The sequence below is a fragment of the Archocentrus centrarchus genome, chromosome 5 (genome assembly GCF_007364275.1).
Source record: "Archocentrus centrarchus isolate MPI-CPG fArcCen1 chromosome 5, fArcCen1, whole genome shotgun sequence".
NCBI classification, from domain to species: Eukaryota; Metazoa; Chordata; class Actinopteri; order Cichliformes; family Cichlidae; genus Archocentrus; species Archocentrus centrarchus.
The window spans coordinates 3,173,561-3,193,712 of record NC_044350.1 but is presented as its reverse complement, the minus strand read 5'-3'; the positions used below and the strand labels follow the sequence as shown (position 1 = coordinate 3,193,712).

The following is a 20,152-nucleotide window of genomic DNA, read 5'->3' as shown; positions in this document are numbered from 1 at the left end:
GCTCCAAGGAAGGTTGGATCTTGCAGAAAAATCTGTGCCAAATCAAATGTAGATGTATCAACTGCAAATGTTATTTTCTGATTATTCTGCCTATGTAAGCCTAATGAATGCTGAGGACCTGACCAGCCGGTTTCATGGTAATTTTCTGGTAATTATACCTAATATACTCTGTCTAGAGAAAGGAGCTAGCTACTGACCTTCAGACATGCTCAGGTTCTACAACTTTATTGACTCCCAGTTCCTCAGAAAAGGATCTGGAGGAAATAATCGAGAGAAGAGTTCAGACTTAAATTTGTGCATATTTAGTCTTTACAGTAGTCTAAAAATTGAGCTGAGTTGTTGATAGAGCTTGTATTTTTCACAATTACCTAGTGGGAAGTTGACCATAATTTTCCTGTCATTTATAACCTTTAAATACAGGACGTTTTAGATTCCCTTAGTCTCATCTAAGGGTGGCTGTGGCTCAGGAGGTAGAGCTAATCAGAAAGATGCTGGTTTGATCCCTGGCTGCTCCACTCTGCATGCTAAGCTATCCTTGGGCAAGATACTAAACCCAGAGTTGCTCCTGATGTATTTATCAGAGTGCGATTGTATGTGTAAATGTTAGCTAGAAAGCACTTAGACATAGAATGTGCTTGTGCGAATGAAACACGCTGTATAAAGTACTTGAGTGCTCATGTAGAGTAGAATAATGTCATATAGGAACCAGTCCATTTATAATTTTTTCATTGCTAATTAGCAAATGCTAGTATGCCAATGTGTTAAACTATGCTAAAGCTATGTTCAAAATACTCAGTATCCTTTGTATAGTGGACTACAATGAGTTTCCCTGAAAGCACTGAGTGAGTTTTATTCATGTGGTTTGGGCCCCACAGAATTACAGGTAAGCCATGAAAGACCAGGGGAAAAATAAAGAGTAAAACTAAAGTGACTGGGGTGCCGGGGTGGCTCAGAGGTTAAACAGGCGACCATCTACATATGCCGCGTGGCGGTGTGGCAATTCACTTTTGTTTTTATAGTGTCAAATCACAACAGCAGCCACCTTAAGTTGCTGTTCTGGTGTCCAGTGGCCTCTCGTGGAGTCACTGTGCTTGGTTAACTAAACCAGTTTCCCCTTCAGCCATCAGTAATCTAATATGACCCAATCACTACTAACAGCTGAGTGGATTCACTAATGTAGAGCTGAAAAGGGGTTGACTGCTTAACAGTAAGAAAAAAAAATTAAATAAAGCCCATTTCAGTGACAAAAAAAAGGTTTCTTGTTTACAACAATTAAACTAATGAGTCCAAATAACATGATAATGATGCGTTGATGCTGATATGTGACATGTCACACTGTAATGAACATCTTAAATTGAAGCTGGTGCTGACACCTGTTGTCAGTTACAATGTAGGTGCCACCATGGAAGCAATTATCCTTGCTTTGTTGTTTATGTTCTAGAACAGCAGACAGATACTGCAGTAAGATCCTCATTCACATTCATTAATTTCAAAACTTGCATGAGTTCAGCATCACTTGAAGTGCAGCCAATATCTGTCATAAGAAGAACTGGCAGGGATGCAGCTAATGACCGCTATGAAGGAGAACAAAGCTTCTAATCAGTGCAGCTATATTGCTTTGTGGTTCATTGGAGTCAGAGTGAAGAAAGGAGACATTAGAGGGGACTTGCATTTGGTATATCAAGCTGACCACTGGCTCATTGAGTGCTGCTGGACAGTGTAAATTTTTGTAAATCTATGAATGTTGTCGATGCTGACCACATTCACACCACTCACTCTCCGCCCGCTACCCAGCACCACAGAAAATAACACACCAGCACGCCTGCAGAAAAATCCAATATGCTGCTCTGTTCCAAAAGCTGGGCTGAAACCGAGTAAGTGAATACGCTCGGATTACATGTCACTCTTCCCTCCCAGATGGCCCCTAATCTCAAATTACAAAGCGTTTCAGAAAAGTCGAAGAAATGAAAAAAACATGGGGTGTTGCTGAGGGTTGTTCTGTACAAACACACACACACACACACACACACACACAGAGGTGCTTGAAGAAAAAATATTTGTCAATAAAGATTCAATAATACATGAATCAAAGCAGATCAATTACAACAGGAAAACAAGCAATCAATCCAGTCGTGCCGGCACCCTTTCGCCTGGTGTGCGTACAGGAAGCCAAAAAAAATAAAAATAAATGTAGAAATATGTTACACAGCGATTAGGGTAGCTTCTCATTGCTTTTGCACCCTGTTCATCAATAGCAATAAAAAAGGTTCAAGTTTTTCAAAAAGTAAAAAAAACAAACAGAAAACTGAAAGAAGATAAAATTAACACCTCTGACACATTACCTTCTTACCTGAGAGAGGTGCTAAAAATGTGCACACTGCTGAATTAAACAGGGGAAAACTAGTGATTCTTTTTTCACAAAAAACAACCGCTTCTGTGTGGGAGGTGAACATATTGTGTCTGTGACACCAGTTGGCTGTTAAGAGTCCAGCAAGTGCCACATTGTGGTGTTTGATTTCATACTGTTTTTGATGTAGAGAAGTTTGTGTCATCTGGATGGGGCTAACAAAGAGAAAGCGGAGGGATCGATGTCGCTGTTGCTGCTGTTGCTGGCCAGAAGTGCAGCTCAAGCTGAAAACACCCTCTCAGCACTGCCAAGCCTCGGTCCAAACAGTCAATTGCAATGGTAAGAATTCCCAAGAGGAGAGCAGAAAAACTATCCGGCAGAGCCAAATTCACAATTGATTGCCTTTAGAGAGAGAGAAAGAGGGGAGAAGAGGAGGAGGCGGGAGCTGCTTGTTGGGCTTAACTGAAAAAGATGATCACAATGATGAAGTGAGAAGGACTGGATCTATACTGCACATATCTATACGGGGGGGGGGGGGGGGGGGGGGGGTCATTTCAGGGCAGAGAAAAGAAAAGCCCTAAAACGTAATCTCGCCACACACTTTCATCTCCTCTGAGTGTGCTTGTGCAGTTAGAATGATGGCTATCGTTAAATGAGCCCTTCATTTGGAGCATGTAAAGCTTTGAACACTTCAGTAGGGAACTGTGGCGATACTATGCTTTACAGAAAAATGAACTACACTGCTGGGGTGCATGTAGAAAAATAACTGACTGGAGGTACAACTGAGTCCAAACATAAGATTCACAATAGTATTTATTAAACAGAGATTTACTATGTGGAGGCAATTACAAAAGACTAAAATATTCAGAACCCTTTCTTTTTTGCGCCTTTCACTGTATGATGATTTAATTTTATTTGAATAAACACAACTGGAATTTCCCCCCATCAATCAGCAGTCATCAACCCATGATGGAACTGCTTTATAACATTTGGAAAATGAATCCAAATTTCATTTTCAAGAATGGTTCAGATCTTTTACAGGGGCCAATTATACGGGCTGTTACCCTTGTATACACCTGTGTACAGTATAAAAGGTCCAAGAATTCAGAGCATGTGATAAAAACCAGGCCATGAGGCCTAAGGATGCAGCCAATATGGATATTGGCTTTTATACAAGGTGTGATCAAAACGTTCTGAGAATGGGCTGTATAAAAATTTGGCCACTCTCCCATTCTTGTGCACTTCCACTCATTGGAGATCACCTTATGTTATGTGCCTATTGACACGGTGATCCTTGAGCTTGATTTAGATTCTTTTGGAAGTTGGTGAACTTCAAATCTGGCCGGTGGTCCAGCTGGTGGGCAAAGCCTGTCTGTGGAGCAAAAAAAACTTCACTTTCAGTGCACTCTGAGCTGATATGAGGTGGAACACTGACACATGCAGCAGTCGAGTGTTTCTCCACACAGAACTGAGGTCAGATTGAAACATGAGTTGATGTTTGCTCACATCTGAAGTCTGTGGTGAAATCGCAGGCTGCGCGGTGTAAGTGGTCAGAACGGGAGTGATTAAAAATAGCAGCTTTCCTAGAAGCTCACTAGACATGCACAAGAAGACGACCTTGAATGGGAGATCATCCAAATTTGAGTCATATAAAATTGTGATTTTTATGGACTTTTTTATGGAGTTTTGATTATACCTCATATCTAACATGTTAAATTAATATGAAAAAGTCTGACGATTGCTTATTAATGCAGTCTGTATGACAGTTAGCAACTTACCATGAAGATACAGTTTGACTCTGCTATCTTTTCAGCTGTGATGCTGCTCTGCTACATGTGATGTACACAGTGCTCAAACAGCAGCAAACAATGGAATCAAAGCTGGACAAACGATGTAATGACACCACTTGTAATTGTACGTTATGTTCGGCGAAAAAATTAAAAATCACCAAATGTGACAAAAATACATAATACTGAGTCACCAAACAAGGTCAAGAAGGTGATAATAAACCAACAGCAGCTCTTAAAAAGCTTCACAAATCCAGGTGTGTAAGGAGTGTCGCTTACCTCGCACACCTTAAACTGCATATCTTCAGGTTTTTGTTATGGCTTCCTGAGCGTCTGGTAATAAAATTACAAATTAAACCTTTTAAAATCTAATCTAATACATGACAAAGTGCAAACTGTGAAAGCACTCACTGAAGCTAATGCATTGCAAGTTCAACAAATAAGGGTTTAAACAAGACCACCAATTTAACAAACTTCTGTTTTCAATAAAATGAATGCAGCCTCTGCTCACTGTAACTTTTACAGAGCAATGGCCCGCATGGGATCGAAACACAGACAAAGAAAGGAGAAAAAAGATCCAGCAGCATTTCCAACCAAACAGCAACTGCACAGCAACCACTGAGGTCTGGTTTTCTTTGGAAGATTGTGAGATCAGCCCAAAACAAGCATCATAAACCGTTTCAAATTGCTCTTGTCTGCCAACTTGATAGACTGTAAATGTTCTAAATGATCTTAAAAAAAAGGAAAAAAAAGGGAGCTACAGATGTTTGAGGATGTTAAATAGCAGCACCTAAATGCTGCACTGGCCAAAATCACTTTACAGTAGGTTCCACACTAACAAGTGCAATACTGTAACTGCTTTTTGCTCCTATTTTGTATAAACTGGTTTCTGGATCTGTAAAGAGAAGGCAGTTCAAGCTCTACACCCCTGAGAAAACACAGGCTGCTATTTGGGGATTTATAGTATTATTTTCTGATAAAAGTATAAAAGGCTTCATTCATGCAAGGAGCAGCAGTACCAAGCCAAACATTTGTTATTTACTGTTGAACATATTAAAATATAATAAAAACAGTTGAAATAGTGATGCTGGGAGTGCTGAAAATCTGAAGCTAAGACATGTGGAGTTTAGTTGCAAGATTAAAAACAAAATACTTTTATTCTTTGCAAAACTAAATAATTTAGAGTCTCAAAAAAAGACACAGAGAACGAGCCACTATTTAAGGAACCACAGTATTTCTCTCTAACCCAAAAGAGTGGCAGCATGTCCTAAAGAAACTCTCATGGTGGTTCCTGCGAGTAAGCTCAGCCTCCCAGCAGGGCTGAGAATTGGACCTCACATATCCACACTCCGCAGGCTGCATCCAGACCTGTCACCAGCTCACACACACTCCTGCGTCCTCTCACAGCTGATGGAAAGTTAATTAACTGCCTTTTTGAGGCGGCAGGCCCGTGATAGCCCAGCCACTGACACGACCCTATTACGCAGCCTTTAGCAGTGATGAATTATTTCTCCTTCTCTGCCGCCTACCGCCCATAAGTGACGATTTTAGCCCGAGGGGGAAGATTGCTGTAGCTCGCTCCAGTATGTTGTACACCAGGTAACAGAGGTGGCAGACTGCAGTTAGTGTAGAAGATGAGGAAACGTATAGAGAACGAGCCAGAACAGTAAGTATAATAAAAATCTATTAGTAGAAATCTAAGAGGGCAAAGCAAGCAGCCTTTCCCCCATTCTACTGTGTTTCCAAGGAGATAATGATGATATAGCAGCAACAAGCAATTATTCTGTTTTATTCTGCCAGAGATCATATATAACAATATACTAACCTAAAAAAAATGAAATCAAACATGTGCAGGATAATAAAAGGAGTAAGTCAAATCTAAGATGCTACTTAAGACCAAAGGGTGGTGTGACTGAGGCCTGGATCATCTCATGCTTACTGTCGCTGCTGCTTTTAGCGGGAAGAATTCTTTCTTTAGTGGACACAAACCCGTCTGGACTGAAAGACATGAAACTCTTTCATGCTTCTGGAGGAAGAAGGCTTAAAGAATGAGGTGCTATTCTTTGGGGATGATCATGTTGTACAATATCACCACACTACAAACAACGTGGAGGGGAACTAAAGGAATTTGGTATTACGCTGGTACAAAGCTGAGAGACTTGCAAGAGACAGATTTTAAAGATGATGAGGAGTTACTCTGTCAGTCTCTAAACTAACTTCAGCCTTAAACATTTCGATTCCCACAATGTCAGTAGTAGCAATGCTGGGTTAATCCAGCAATGCAATGCAACACAACAGAGAAACAGCTGCCAAACAGCTGTCTCACTACGAGGCCAGGTTCTCAGCTGGAGAAAGGTGGATCGCCCACTCCAGGTTGTGAATCAGTTCCTGCTTCGAGTGAAGGAGCTCAAATATCCAAGTTCTTGTTCCTAAGTGTGAGTGGAGAAGAGTGGGAATTTGACAGATGAACTGCAATGTCATGGATGCTGTACCTGTACAGTCTGTTGAGGTAAAGAGAGAGCTATGTTCCCACGCTCACCTGCAGCCACAGCCTGCCTATAGATGTCAAAAAAAATAAGATGGTAGGTGCAAGCGGCAGAGTTGGCAAAGAAGGTACTACAACTTTAAAAACTTGCATTTCAGTCCAAACTGATACCAAACCTCCTTTTAATTCCAGGTAAGGCAACAAGAACACACCGAGTAATGTATTCACTGAAATGGTAATGTCTTGTAATACTCTAAAAATATGTTATACAGCTGATTTCTTCAAACTCAATCTCAAGACATTTACTTTTTAAAAATGGAAGGTATTAATGGAAGGGTATTACAGGCAGAACAGTACTTCTTGTGCCCGTTTAAAGTTGTCTAAGTGTTATTCTCACATTGCTCAGAACAGAAAATAGCGTTATAACTTGTCGTTACTACAGGGACTAACAGCGAAACAGACACGAGGTAATTTAACAGCACTAAATGTGTGTTCAGCAAAGGCCAGAGAACGTATTTCAACCGATGCCGGCTTGCATTTAAATGAATGTAACTGGGACAGCACATTCACAGAAATCTATAAATATTCCCACGGCTCCAATGACAGGCATTGTGGTTATTTATAAATCCCATTCAGCTGAATGTGCTGAATGCTGCGTCACAAATCCCAAACAATCACACAAAGAGCAATCTGCAACTCTCTGCCCCCAGCGTCAGCGCCATGCAGAAAATTGAACACAATTTTAATTACAAACAAAACAATAACTGTTTCCAAGACAGAGCGGAGACAGTGGCTCCACAATCAGACAGTACAGTTGCAGAGACAACTAAATCCCCAAGTGTTATTGTGAATGACTTCAACACAGCCAGCCGGAAATGACAAGTTTTTTTTTTCGTTTTTTTTTTTTAAGTACATGGATGACAACTGGTGGTGCAATAGTGATAGAGAAAGTAGAATGAAAACATAAGCCAGCAACAAGTTTAATGATGTAGGGCAGCAATTTAGGAAGGGACGGGTGCATCGGTAAGAAAGTCGACATCAAAGTGATGCTAGATGAACTGAAGACACAGCTGACTGAGTGGAGTGAGGCGAACTTTGCCTGCATGCCGATCACATCCATGCACACCACCACTCCCACCCCAACTTCAGAGGCAGAGCAGCACAGCCATTTGTCAAGGGTATCGTGGGTTGACTAAGCCAGTCGCTCACTATGCATCTCAGCACAAAATAACACCATCATGAACCAAGGGTAAATTAATATTTTGTAGCATCAGGCAGTCTTTCCACTGAATTACGCAACTTAGAATCTGACGAGGATTTTTTTGGCTTGTAACAGAAGCAAAAGCCCTGAGAAACCAAGGTTAAAACAAAAAACTGCTGACTACTTCTTGCTTTACCAAGCCAAAGACAGAAAAAAACAGCATGATTTTTAAACTTGACTTTTTTTTTTTTTGCTATTCAAATGACAGCACAGATTTCTCCCTGTGCCTCCGTGGGTTCTCTCCGGGTACTTCCTCCCACAGTCCAAAGACATGCACTTAGAGGGGTTAGATTAACTGGTGATTCTAAATTGTGCATAGATGTGAATAGCTGCCTGTCTCTGTGTTAGCCCTGCGACAGGCTGGCAGCCTGTCCAGGGTTTACCCCATCTCTCACACTATGGTAGCTGGGATAGGCTCCAGTTCCCCTTTGACCCTGAATTGGATAAGTGGAAGAAAATGGAAGGATGGATGGATATAATGGAGAGAGATGATGATTACAGCAGGGCACGCTGTATCTAAATCAGCATCATCCAATGACCAGGAATTAAAATTTTATACACTTTGAAGACTTCTTGCAGACCTAAACATGTTACAAGTTAATTTAACCACCAGTGTATGAATAAAAAAAGTCAACTGCAATTAATGGGGTTGCAACTATGCCCCCCCCCAGTAAATAAATAAATAAAAATCAGAACCTTTGTATGCAGGTTTTGGTGAATCATTGCTTTGTCAGCAAGGGCACATGTGGCAATGATGAGAGCAGTGGACACAAAGAGAAAATCAAACCTAGACCAGGCGTGCTCTTTTGTTGGATCTGTGTTTGAAGGCCGCACATAATAAGTAGGAGGAAAAACATGACAACGCAACAGGTTTGTCAGGGGTCCTCACTGTAGACGGGTTTTACATTGATAAAACACTAGAGAGGGACACAGGCACATCAGGTCCAATAACAAACTGTGCTTTCTGGAGAGCGCAGACGATAGAAAATGAAAACATGAAGTGGATATTGAGGTTTACAGAAAACCATTTACACAGATCACTACCTGCTGTCAGCTTCACACCATCTGATGGAGCTCAAACTGGAAGTAATCTGGCCCTAACACCACTGGGCAGTGACCGTACCAACAAACAAAAAGGTCGATGATAACTCAGGTGACATCAGGCTTTGCAAGCCTGCCGTTACTCTCACTGAGATTTCATTAAAAAGCATAAAACATCCAAAAGGAGCAGCAGAAGAAAACAAGAAAGAGCAGACCACAGTGAAACACAAACATATTGTCTTTCAATATGTGGCTCTGTGGATTTGGGCTTTTTTCCCAAATACTAAATTACTATGTTTTTTCCAGGCTTGGCAATATGCTCAGACAGAGCCTGGCTTATGTGAGAGACCACTTTAGCAAACATTACCGAGGAGGGGGACACCTGCACATTAGTGAGTCTGAACAGTACACCCACAAACACATGCGATTCCAGCCAACCATTTACACTAACTCACAGAATCCAGCACACATACAGCTGCAAGGATTCAAATAAATGAACACTCTCAAGATGGGTGGTCAGAGGGAGAGAGGCCTTAGAGTTTCCCAGAGGTCGACTGCTATGGAGTGCAGGGTGCAGAGTGTGGGTGGCCCGCAGTGGTGCTGAAGAAGAACAAGAACATTTGATGATCTCTCTTGCACTTTGGGGTATGTACTAGTTTTGCATACAATACATTATTTTCTTAGTCTTTGAATTCTTCCTCGGTTAGAAAAATGGAACAAGTGGGTGGTGACCGCTCGGGTCTTTGGAGCTGACCAGTAAGAGCGGACTTCAGCAGGTGGGGTTTTCTTTTTGCAGAGTGTCATTAATCCTTATAAAGTATATCAATCTGACCTGAATTGTAGAGTGAGATTAGTTTGAGTTAAGGTAAGAATGTCAGGTAAGCCAACCAGAGACAAAAAGTTAATTTGCTTCTGAGGAGGGGGATGGCCCCTTAGATTCTCCTTTTATTTACCATTTTACTGAAAGCAAAGAAACATGTTGTAGTTATTGGCATTTGAACATCAGCACAGCCGTCCTAATGCTAATTAAATCTGGTTCAAATGTTTTCAAAATATCGGTCAATTAAAAAAAAGTATTTAGTTACATAGAAGCACAATTTCTAGGAGACAGCATTGGCAATTTTTGTTAAAAATTCCTGTATTGTCTGCTCAGCACTAACTGAAAGCAGTTCTCTGTGTGATCTCACAGTTTGTATCACAATAAATTTTTTATTAAACAACTTCTATTTTATTATTATTTACTTTAAGATGTAATAATGGTGAGGAAAGAGCAGGATCACAGATATCCTGCAAGACTAGAAAAGTCCAAAAGGAGGGAGTAATCTTATCTCTTGCTGTTACTTTTTCCCACCGCTGACACCTGTAATCTTATTTCCACCAAATATAAAAGCCAATAATCCGTCTCCAAAGCTGATCCACTATATGGCAGAATACTGCTTCACAGTGTGATTTTAACCTGCAGCAGGGTTTCACCATGTATCTCCGTAATTTGAACATAATTGCATTCATCACCCAATCTGCACGCCTATGTCTTATTATAAGTTGCAGCTTGACCCAAACTTCATTTGGAGCACAACTCCCTGGGCAACTGTAATTGATGTGCACTTGTTCTTCGTGTTCCTCGACAAACACTTGCTAATAGAGCAGGACAGCTCAAGACCTCACTGTAATCACAAGTGTTTAGGGTTCATTCTTTGTACTCACTTCATCACCACGGCTAATTAGAATCAATAAACATGCTGAGCAAACGTTAATCATTAGGGCTTTTACTATTTCCTTTCCCTGACAAAAGCCCAGAGGGTGAGGGTTTTGTAACCTCATCTTTGCCACCGTCCCACAAACCTGCCTCTTGAGCACAGTGCTGGATATTCCATAGATATAGCTAGGGTGCTGTCAGGAATAAAAACCCTTTGAAATCACCATGAAGCTTTTGAAGCCCATGTCCCACTGCTCAGCTCACTGAGGGTTTTCATCTCTCCCTCTTCTCTCCTTATTTGCAGAGCAGCGCTCAGGGCGTCGCTGAGCAGCTGTAATGAACTCCAAGAAAAAAACAAAATCCACAGAGTGGAAGACTACAATGAGCAGCCTGTCATTCGTGCACCATGTATGATGGAGGCTGCTTTATGCAAGCAAGCTGCTCGTAATAATCTACAAATCTGCTGCAGAACAGCAGGGCTTGTCACTCATTTTCTAACATACCGTTCAATACTGAAGGGTAGAGGCATCAGAAGGGAGAGAAGCTTGCCCTCTCTATCCTATAAAAATAGTCCATTATCTCACTGAGCTTCAGCTTCACAGCTTTGGTTGTAATGGGTGTTGTTCATTTTCTATCTGAGTGGATTTGAGGAGGCCACCCATAAGCTAGTTTGCAGTAGGTGATCAAAGTCTTTACCAGCAAAAGGAAACGGCGGACAAACACTCAACAGCAGAATGGGGAGTGGCAAAATCAGGAATTAGATGTTTTATCATGCTGATAAAAAGAGCAATACTGTAGACTAGCACCAGGACAGAAACTGCTGTAATGGAGACAGACTGTCAGAAAATGGGTTTAGAAAGTTTTGGTCTGATGAATAATTAAAATAAAAACCCTTCAATTTACCCAAAAGATGCGGACTTCCATTTGCGACAGGGGTAACTCCTTCTACACGGAGGGGCAAAAAGGTTTAGAGGGATCTCAGAGACGTCTACGGGCAACGAGGCGTGCCGCCTGCAACATAAAAAAGAGAGAGGCACATTGAAGTGGTTCATAATGCACATTTTGTGAAGTTCAGGAAATTATAGAAACATATTTTCACTCAGAGTCAGACAGCGAGTGATGCATGGGCGATGACATGTTGCAGCATGAATTGCGGTGTACTGTATACCAAGAAGGACAGCCTGCTCACTCCTGCTGTTGTGCTTGGCAGAAAGAGAGATTACTTCAGTCCACTGCCTGCAGCATTTTAATGCCTTCAAATCAGAGCTGGGAACTCGCATATATGCACAGTGGGCTGAATCAGCACACAGAGCTGTGTGCCAGGTAGAGAGGAGAGAGAGGAGGAGGAGGAAGGAGGCAGGAGATGAGACATGATAAAAGTGTGCCAGGCTGAACGTAATGTGAGATTATAGCAGAGGACAGGAAGGAAGAAGACGACAAGAGGAAGCAGGTTCAATTACTTTCTATTATCTACACTGTTGGCATCAATGACCTTCATAGCTCAAATCTGAAGTGTCAGTTACAGTCTGTACTGTTACTGCAATTACCATTTTTGTCATAATTTAAGAAAACTGTTTAGAGCTACTACACACAATGCAGGAATTTGAGAAGTTGTGAAAAGTGTCTTACTTAAATTATAATCACTTTTGTTTCTACTTTTCTACAAAAAAGGTTTGTGCATCTTGTCTGTGTCTAGAGAACAGAGCAGGAAGTTCACCTTGAGGATTTCTAACATGTTGTTAACATTTCAAAAGAGCTCTATTTTAACCTGAGACTGTATTATTGACGGTTGTGCAAAAGCATAAGAGCCCGATGGCAAAGTGCAAACTGCATCCAGGACAGAAACAACTGCATTATACTGCTAGCACAACTTTGGCTCTTTGTAAGCATCTGCACAGACAACATGCTAACACAAAGCTAGCGAAGAACCCAAAGTGATGAAAATCCTGAGTGGATGCTGACCCCAGCACAGCAACCAGAGCCTAAATGTGCATGTTTCTACAGCAGAATTACTGTAGGGACTGCTTTAAAGTCTCTCTGGGAGAGTTGGGCAACATGGTTGCAAACTGATAGCCACAGTCGCCTTAACAGCAACGTTCTCTCTGTGTTGTTCTCTTTGACATGCAGCTCTGACATGAATGTTAGATTATCTGTGATTCTAAATTGGCTGTAGATGTGCATGCATGATAGAAAAAAAGTGCAGGGAATAAAGTAGTTCTCACGGCTGAAGAATTAGTGGAATTTATGCATGGTCGTGTTTTTGTCTTCTTTGTTTCAGACAGATTTTGTATAAATAATCTCACAGGATCCCACGATGCAGCAGGGAGGGCAGTCGAGCCAAGGCTTTGCTGGACAAAGTGGACACAAAGAGAGGGGAGGAAAGGGAGAATCAGGAACTGGCCATCAGGGTGAATGGTATACAGCCCCTAAATAAATCACCTATACATCTCCTCTTGGTGTCTAATTGCAGCACCTAGCTGAGAAATGGAAGTAGTAGTGACTTGTCATTGAATCATCCCCTCCACTGAGGACTGATGCCAACTGGTACACTAAATAATGTGCTGCTACCGGATGCTGACGACCTGCTTGGTCTGCTGACAGTACTGACACTGCTCATGCCGTGTGGTCACAAGTCACGACCTCCAAATGCAGCAAATATACTGCCAAGAAAATTTACCTCACAAAGGGCTTTTAAACACTTTCCCAAGTTCTCAGAGTAAAATGTGCTGTGTTCTTTTTTTTTTTTTTTTGAGATTAAAAAACTAAGTCCTTGCAAAGTTATTCTTTCTGGATTGATATTTTTCTCTCTCTCTTCAGCAGTAACAGCTACCATGTCTGATACTCCCACATGCATCATTCACACAGAGACAGAAACTCTTCTGCTACTGTCAGAAGAACTCTGCAAGCAGCAGAAGTGACGCGTAAATCAAATGTAAATTCTTGTCACCGGGGAATTAAGGGCAATTTAATTTTGTCTTGATGACCCTGTAAACCTTTGAGCTTAGGGAGAATTAACTTCAAGAGGTGTTTGGTAAGGCTGATATAGAAACAAGCGTAAAAATATTGCTTTGATCAGCCTAATATAAGCACAAGAGTGTAGCTGAGGAATGATGAGAATGATGATGTTGGATGGGATTCCAAAGCACTTTTTGTAAACAAACAAGCTCTCAGGCACCAAAACCTTGGAAAATCCTAAGACAGAATTAATACACACACACACACACACACACACACACACACACACACACACACACACACACACACACACACACACACACACACACACACACACACACACATCAGTCACAGCTGATCCAATCAAATGTAAAAATACTGTTTAAAATGAGAGAGACTCAAATCCCTCCTTCCACTTAGCATCTTGTGCTCTTGAAAATTGAGTTTTCATATTAAATACTGACATTATGGCACAGCTGGTAAATTCCTTTGTCAATGTAAAAAATATGAGGCTAAATAAATATTCCACCATGGTAGATTCCTACATACTAAACTGTCTGCTTTTAGGACCAAGTTTTGCTGCTTTTCTGCGGTGTGTCATTTGCAGCGTGTCACTCTCTTCTACCCACATCATAATTTCTTCAGACACTCCCTTCACAGCAGGACTGTCTGCACGATGTCTCAGACAGAGACCTGGTGCATAGCTGCAATTCAGCAAGATGGAAGAACGAGCTGCACAACTCACCTTTTCGAGACTTCTGTCATTTTTCAGCATTTATCAGCACACAGTATTTTTGAGTCTTCCAACACTCTGAATCCAGTTCATTTGTCTTTTATTTAACATAGTTGTCACTCTGAAACGTTGGCACTTTTTTAGCTTAATGAAAACTTGGAATGGACACAAACGCACACGCAGTGTCATCTCTATGGTAACGCTGAAAGTGAAAGTCAGTTTCTGATTTGACAGATGTTTGCACTTGGGGGATAAAATTTTATCCCTACCGGGGATTAAATATTATTTAACAGGCAGGAATATGTAGACCAGAGGGGCAGGGAAAATCTGCCCTCCCATCCCCCCGACAAATCACACCCGACAACCTTTCCTCATTTCCCTGGCTGTCCCACTTTTTCTTTGCTAACCGTTTCCTTTGAATACTCATGCACTTCCTCCTTCCACCACCCAGCCTCCTTGTCCTCTTTCCTTTGCTCAGAGGACACACAAAACAGCTTCTTGGTAGTTTCTCTCACCACTTTAACTGTATTTTCCCAGTCATCCGGTAACTGTTCCCTACCACCCAGAGCCTGTCTCAACTCTTCCCTGAACTCTGCACATACATTTAATCCTTGCTTCTGTCTACATTCACTTTCTCTTTTTGATTTCCACTACCATCTGTTCTCTCCTTAACACCATACACACCCATTGAAGTCTGCTCCAGTCATCACCCCCCCAGTGGACACACTCTGCCACGTCATCCAACTCACTCCAGGATTCATCACGTCCAGCCTCCTATAACACGACTTCCTCCTTTCCTTTTCCTTTGTCTTGAGCCAACAGTAACAGTTTCCACCGGCACCCCATTGGCCAACAGGACCAGAGGTGGTCATTTTTAACCTGAAACTTGACCGATCTGGTATGTAAATCTCATTCTTTATGATCCACAAAGATTTTATGCTGGATGCCCTTCCTGACACAAGCCTCTCCATTTTTCCCGGCCTGGAACCGGCACTAGGAGTAGTCTGGCTTGTGGCTGGGTTAATATAACATTTTAATAGTTAATATTTTAATAAATTTGTGGTCCCAATTCAAAGCATACTTATTCTTCTAATGTATAAATAATTTTAAGTTTGAAATCGTTCAGTTTGATGTGTCATCTTCATCTTTATGAAAAAAGTAAACTGAACCTCTGAACTCATTTCGCTTGTGATTGGGAGACCCTATGGAAAATCTAAAGCAGCACAGCAGTGTGCTGTGTGGATAAACATGCCCTACAGGACAAATGGGTTGTGGTCTTCTGTGACCTGGAGCTGCCAGTAATAATCTCTCCTCCATGGAGGTTAAGTCCTGGAGGAAGATTTCCCACTGCCTCCCATATAAGCCTTCTGTTATCACCGGAATGCAGGTTGTGCAATCGCTACACACTCTCTCTCCCAAAACCTGTAAACTGCCAGAAGGCTTGCAAAGTGGTTTCAAGGACTAATTGAGCCTAATAATGGGGGATATGCTAGAAAATCATCTACAAACCCACACAATCACAGTCAGTACAGACAGACAGACACTGTTTCAGCTTTGAGGAAACATGCACGGCTATTAACACATCCTCAAAATACCACCAGATTAAGTTTTGAATTGCAAAAGAATGTAGAAGTACTGTTAAATGGATAGGTCATTTTTCTGCAGCACTTACATAACACTAAATGAGCCAGATATTAACTTCCATCTGCTTGTAATCTCTTTGGAACAAATCATTTAATGAAAACAAACCCACAACCCTTGTTTATGATTTCTGAGTTTGTTTTACAATGTCAGTGACAGGATGTGAAAAATTGCTTTTTCTGAGACTTTTTATTGCACCATATTATCATTTGCAGAGCTGCTATCATCAAATACAAAAAAAATGACTAGATCTCCCAAGGTAACAGCACTGAGATATACTTACAACCAAACCTAACCATTATGCATATGACCGGGTTATGTGTGTACTTCACTCTAGTGTTAGCTGATAATGGTGAGGGGACCCCCCCAACCCCACCCCAACCCCTACATGTCCCAGTCATTATTTTTTTTATCCTCAGTGGGGGGATACCACAAGCGTATTGACACTGTATTCCTCCCTAACCTTTATCACTACAAAACAGACTTCTACTGTCACACTCACGATCCCACGACACTAGAGATGACTTTTGATTAAGCCAAAAAGCGCAGTTGTTTCAGAGTAAAAACTAAGTAAAACAGAAATTAACCAAATTCAGAACATGAGTAGATGAAAAAAACATCCTAAAAATACTCCTACTGTGTGCCAACCACTTGACTGATCTTTGACATCAGAATTCCCCAGAAAGGTGATTTCTTCAGCTTTTTCTTTCAGGTTGTTAAATTGCAGCTATGCACCGGGCTGCTGCCTGTGGCATCCTGCGGTTATGAGAAACATCTCTGAAGAAATTACGTGTGCAGGTTGGTGACTTTGCAAGTGATAGTGCACCTGCTGTGATGTGGGTCATAGAGCAGAGTAGGCACACAAAAATCAACCCTAACCTCACCATCATTCACAAGTGAGAACTTGCAGTCAAAGATACTGTAGAGCAAAGTTACAGAGCTAAGTTATTTTCACATATTTATTGACTCTCAAACAGGAAAGTCTGCTACTGCTGGTCTCAGCAAGTGAACAGTTACCTCATCCCCAGTACAAAGATTTCAGATGTGAGTAAAAGATGCTGCATTGTGTCAATGTTAGATACAAAACATTAGATGTGGAAAGTGTTTGTATGAATGTGAAAGTGCTATTTAGGAACCAGTCCATTCACCATTTACCAGATGATGCTCCACTGAGAGCACAAAAAGTCAAAGCAGATTGTTTTCTAAATCTGATATGTAGGAAACTACTGTAGCAGAATATTTATTTGTTCTTTTTTTAAATTGCATTTCCTGCAGTTGAAATTTAAGATTATTTCATATTATTACTATTGCAGTTAAATGGTACAGCTGGCCAAATGGTGCAAATGGAGGGGGATTTAATTTTGGTGAGTTAAACCATTTGTATTGTTGTGTTTGATTGGATCAAATATGCATATTAATAAAATAATATTAATATTATTGCAAATGCTGTGGTTTTATGTTTAAGTGCCAAGAAACAAAACTGAGTAAATACACCTGCCATAACATTGTATTAAAAAAAAAAAAAAAAAACTCTTTAATGGGAAAAACGGTCAAAGAAATCCCTTTGATATTTGTGCAACTAACTACTCGAATATAAAAATATACTAACAATATTTAATGCAGGGGTTAAAGTGGGCTGGAATAATTCAGAAAGGTGTTCCACCACATTCAATCAATGAGCAATTAAATCTGGTAGGCAGGTTAATGCATATTACTGTCTAATGATTTTCATAACAGCATGGAGATGCTCGCTTAGCGCTCAGAAAATAAAATCATCTCATTGCCCATTTATACCCTCATCGTTTTCTTCCTTTTCATCCCTGTGATGTGTTCAAGGTGCAGATGTAACGTCTTGGTTGGTGCTTCGGCAACTGGCTAGCGCTACAGAAGAGCAGCAAGCATGAAGAGTAAGTGGCAGATGATTTCAAATGCAACTTTTCAAGAAGCTAATAAACATATAAACTGTGTCTGTGCTACTTGACATTCAGTGTGTCTTCTAGCTACAGTTGATGCATTTCCATGGGTGAGGAAAAGAAAAAAGCTGATGTGTGACACAGAGATGGAGAAAGAGGACAGGAGAGTGAGATGAGAGGTTAGCACTGCTCAGCACATGAAATTTGCTAAACTGTAAATTTAAACTTCACTGTCCTAATTTATTTTAAAGTTTTTAAATCAATCAATAAATTGATACAGGTGATGATGCTGATTAGTTTCACTCACTGAATTCTACCATTTATACTTGCTTCATAGTGTCCAGCAGTTGGAAAAAAAAGACATATAGTTTGTGAAACATCTACTTATATCTTGTTGAATTCAGTTGGCTAAACCAGCAAAGAGCAGCGATGATCAGAATTTGCAGCACAGGTCAGCTGATCACAGCCTCACTAAACAAATTATTCTGCAACTTATTTCTCAGTAATTCTGTGCGCTGCACCGCTACACCCGATCTTAGGGTTCCCCCACCTGCCAAATGCAGCGTGCATGTAATACAGGCACACTGGATCATTACATTCACATTACATTCATTATAAAATCACATTACAGCTACAATCACAATACTATGGTTCACTTTTTGGAGAGCCATCATATTGTCCATACTATCTAAGGTCTCGATAAATTGATCAAAGATGTTATGCTTCATGCTACAGCTGATGCATGCATTGAAAATGACGTGTCCCATCCCCCCACTGCAGAGGCAATGAGCACTGGTGTCAGTAAGTTATTTACTTTCAGGGTCATGCATCATTGCAGCCACACTGACTGTGCGATAAAAACAATCATCTGCATCTGCTTTCCTGAGGGAGTAGAGAGCAGAGAGAGGAGCAGGGGGTGGGAGGCTGGGGGTCAGGTTCCACTGGTAATGGTGTCGGTGAGGAGTCAATACTGTACGCTCCCTCTCTTAATCAGCACAGTACAACGAGGTCAGCGCATCAGGAAACACTGTCCTGGGCTGCTGCACCAAAGCCGATCCAGTGGCCTCTGTGGTGGTGCTGTCCGGGTCCTGCTGCATCACACCAAACACGAGGACAAAACAGTAAAACACTCCCACCTCTTTACTTGTTCCCGTTGGACGAGTAAGGGACTTCCGGTAGTTATGTAACACGGAGTCTGCCGTTCCCCGTATTACTCAAACAACAGGTTTAACCGGTTTTTCTTTACATAATATGAAAATCCAGATCTTTTTCTTTCCTCTAGATGAGTGGTAAGCATGCTTTCTAATGGTATTACTCAAACAAGAGGCCACAGCTGTCTAATTTTGGATATTCTTTTAGTCTACGGGCTTGTGTTTTCTGCTGTTACACAACAGGGCGCTCATGTCCTGATAGATTGACAATATTCATGTGTCTTTATTATGACAAGATCATGATTATTTTCTCTAAAAGAGAAAATTTTAAAAAAATGATGGTTAATCTGAGAAAATGAAATATCGGCTGGAAATATTGAAGGAATCCAATTAACCTTTCCCGCTTCAGTGTGAAGCTTTCGGAAATCGGCTTTGCTGTGGTGTGCCTCCCACTATCATTCTTGCCGTCTCTTTTCCCTCATCAGCTTCGCATCACTGAAGTCTAGAGGGAGAGACATTTATAAGCATCAGTAGTAAATACAAAGATTTAATTATTCATGGAGCCCACTTGCCAGCTATTACCATGTAAAGAGGAAAAAAAATAAATAAAAAGGAGGAAACCTCTCAATTAATTATTGTAGTTTATGGCACTTTTGAATATGAGTGTTTGGAATCCGTGTTATTGGGGAGGCTTTGTTTACAACTGGGCCACTCAGCTGTGTTGTTCATCACCATCACCACAGGCTCAAAGAACCACTTCATAGTGTGTTCATTGCCTATATCTCCTTATCCCCCAGGAGCAGATCAAGGAATGGAAAAACAAACAGAGGCCTTGTAACACATAAGCACAATTAGGAACACTGGCCCGTCAGGCACTGCAGTTCATGAAGGATAACAAACAATTTTCAGGGGAACGCTGAACAAAACAGTATGTGTCAAAGAGTCAGCCCTTTACTATTAATCATGCTCTGCCAAACACATTAGCAGAGCTCCATGTTGCTGTTCCTGTGGACTGCTGCAGTGACGTGAGAACTTGCGTGCATAGTTTCTCTGAGGAAAGAAGGACTGGCACACAAGTTGACTGATATAGCAGATGATTAATGAGGGACGATAACATGTTTATTAGCAATCTTTGTTGAACA

General features: G+C 41.1%; 1 protein-coding gene across 2 annotated transcripts in view; it reads right to left on the bottom strand.

The window, feature by feature from the left end:
• The window catches only part of iqsec1b (IQ motif and Sec7 domain ArfGEF 1b), a 220,962-nt gene extending 209,365 nt beyond the window's left edge, over positions 1-11,597 (bottom strand). The window contains exon 1 of one of the 2 annotated variants that reach the window (XM_030729495.1): positions 11,521-11,597. The gene's annotated coding sequence lies outside the window, so the exon portion shown is untranslated. The remainder of the gene's footprint in view (positions 1-11,520) is intronic. The other variant, XM_030729499.1, reaches the window with a different exon arrangement.
• Positions 11,598-20,152: the final 8,555 nt, after the last annotated feature.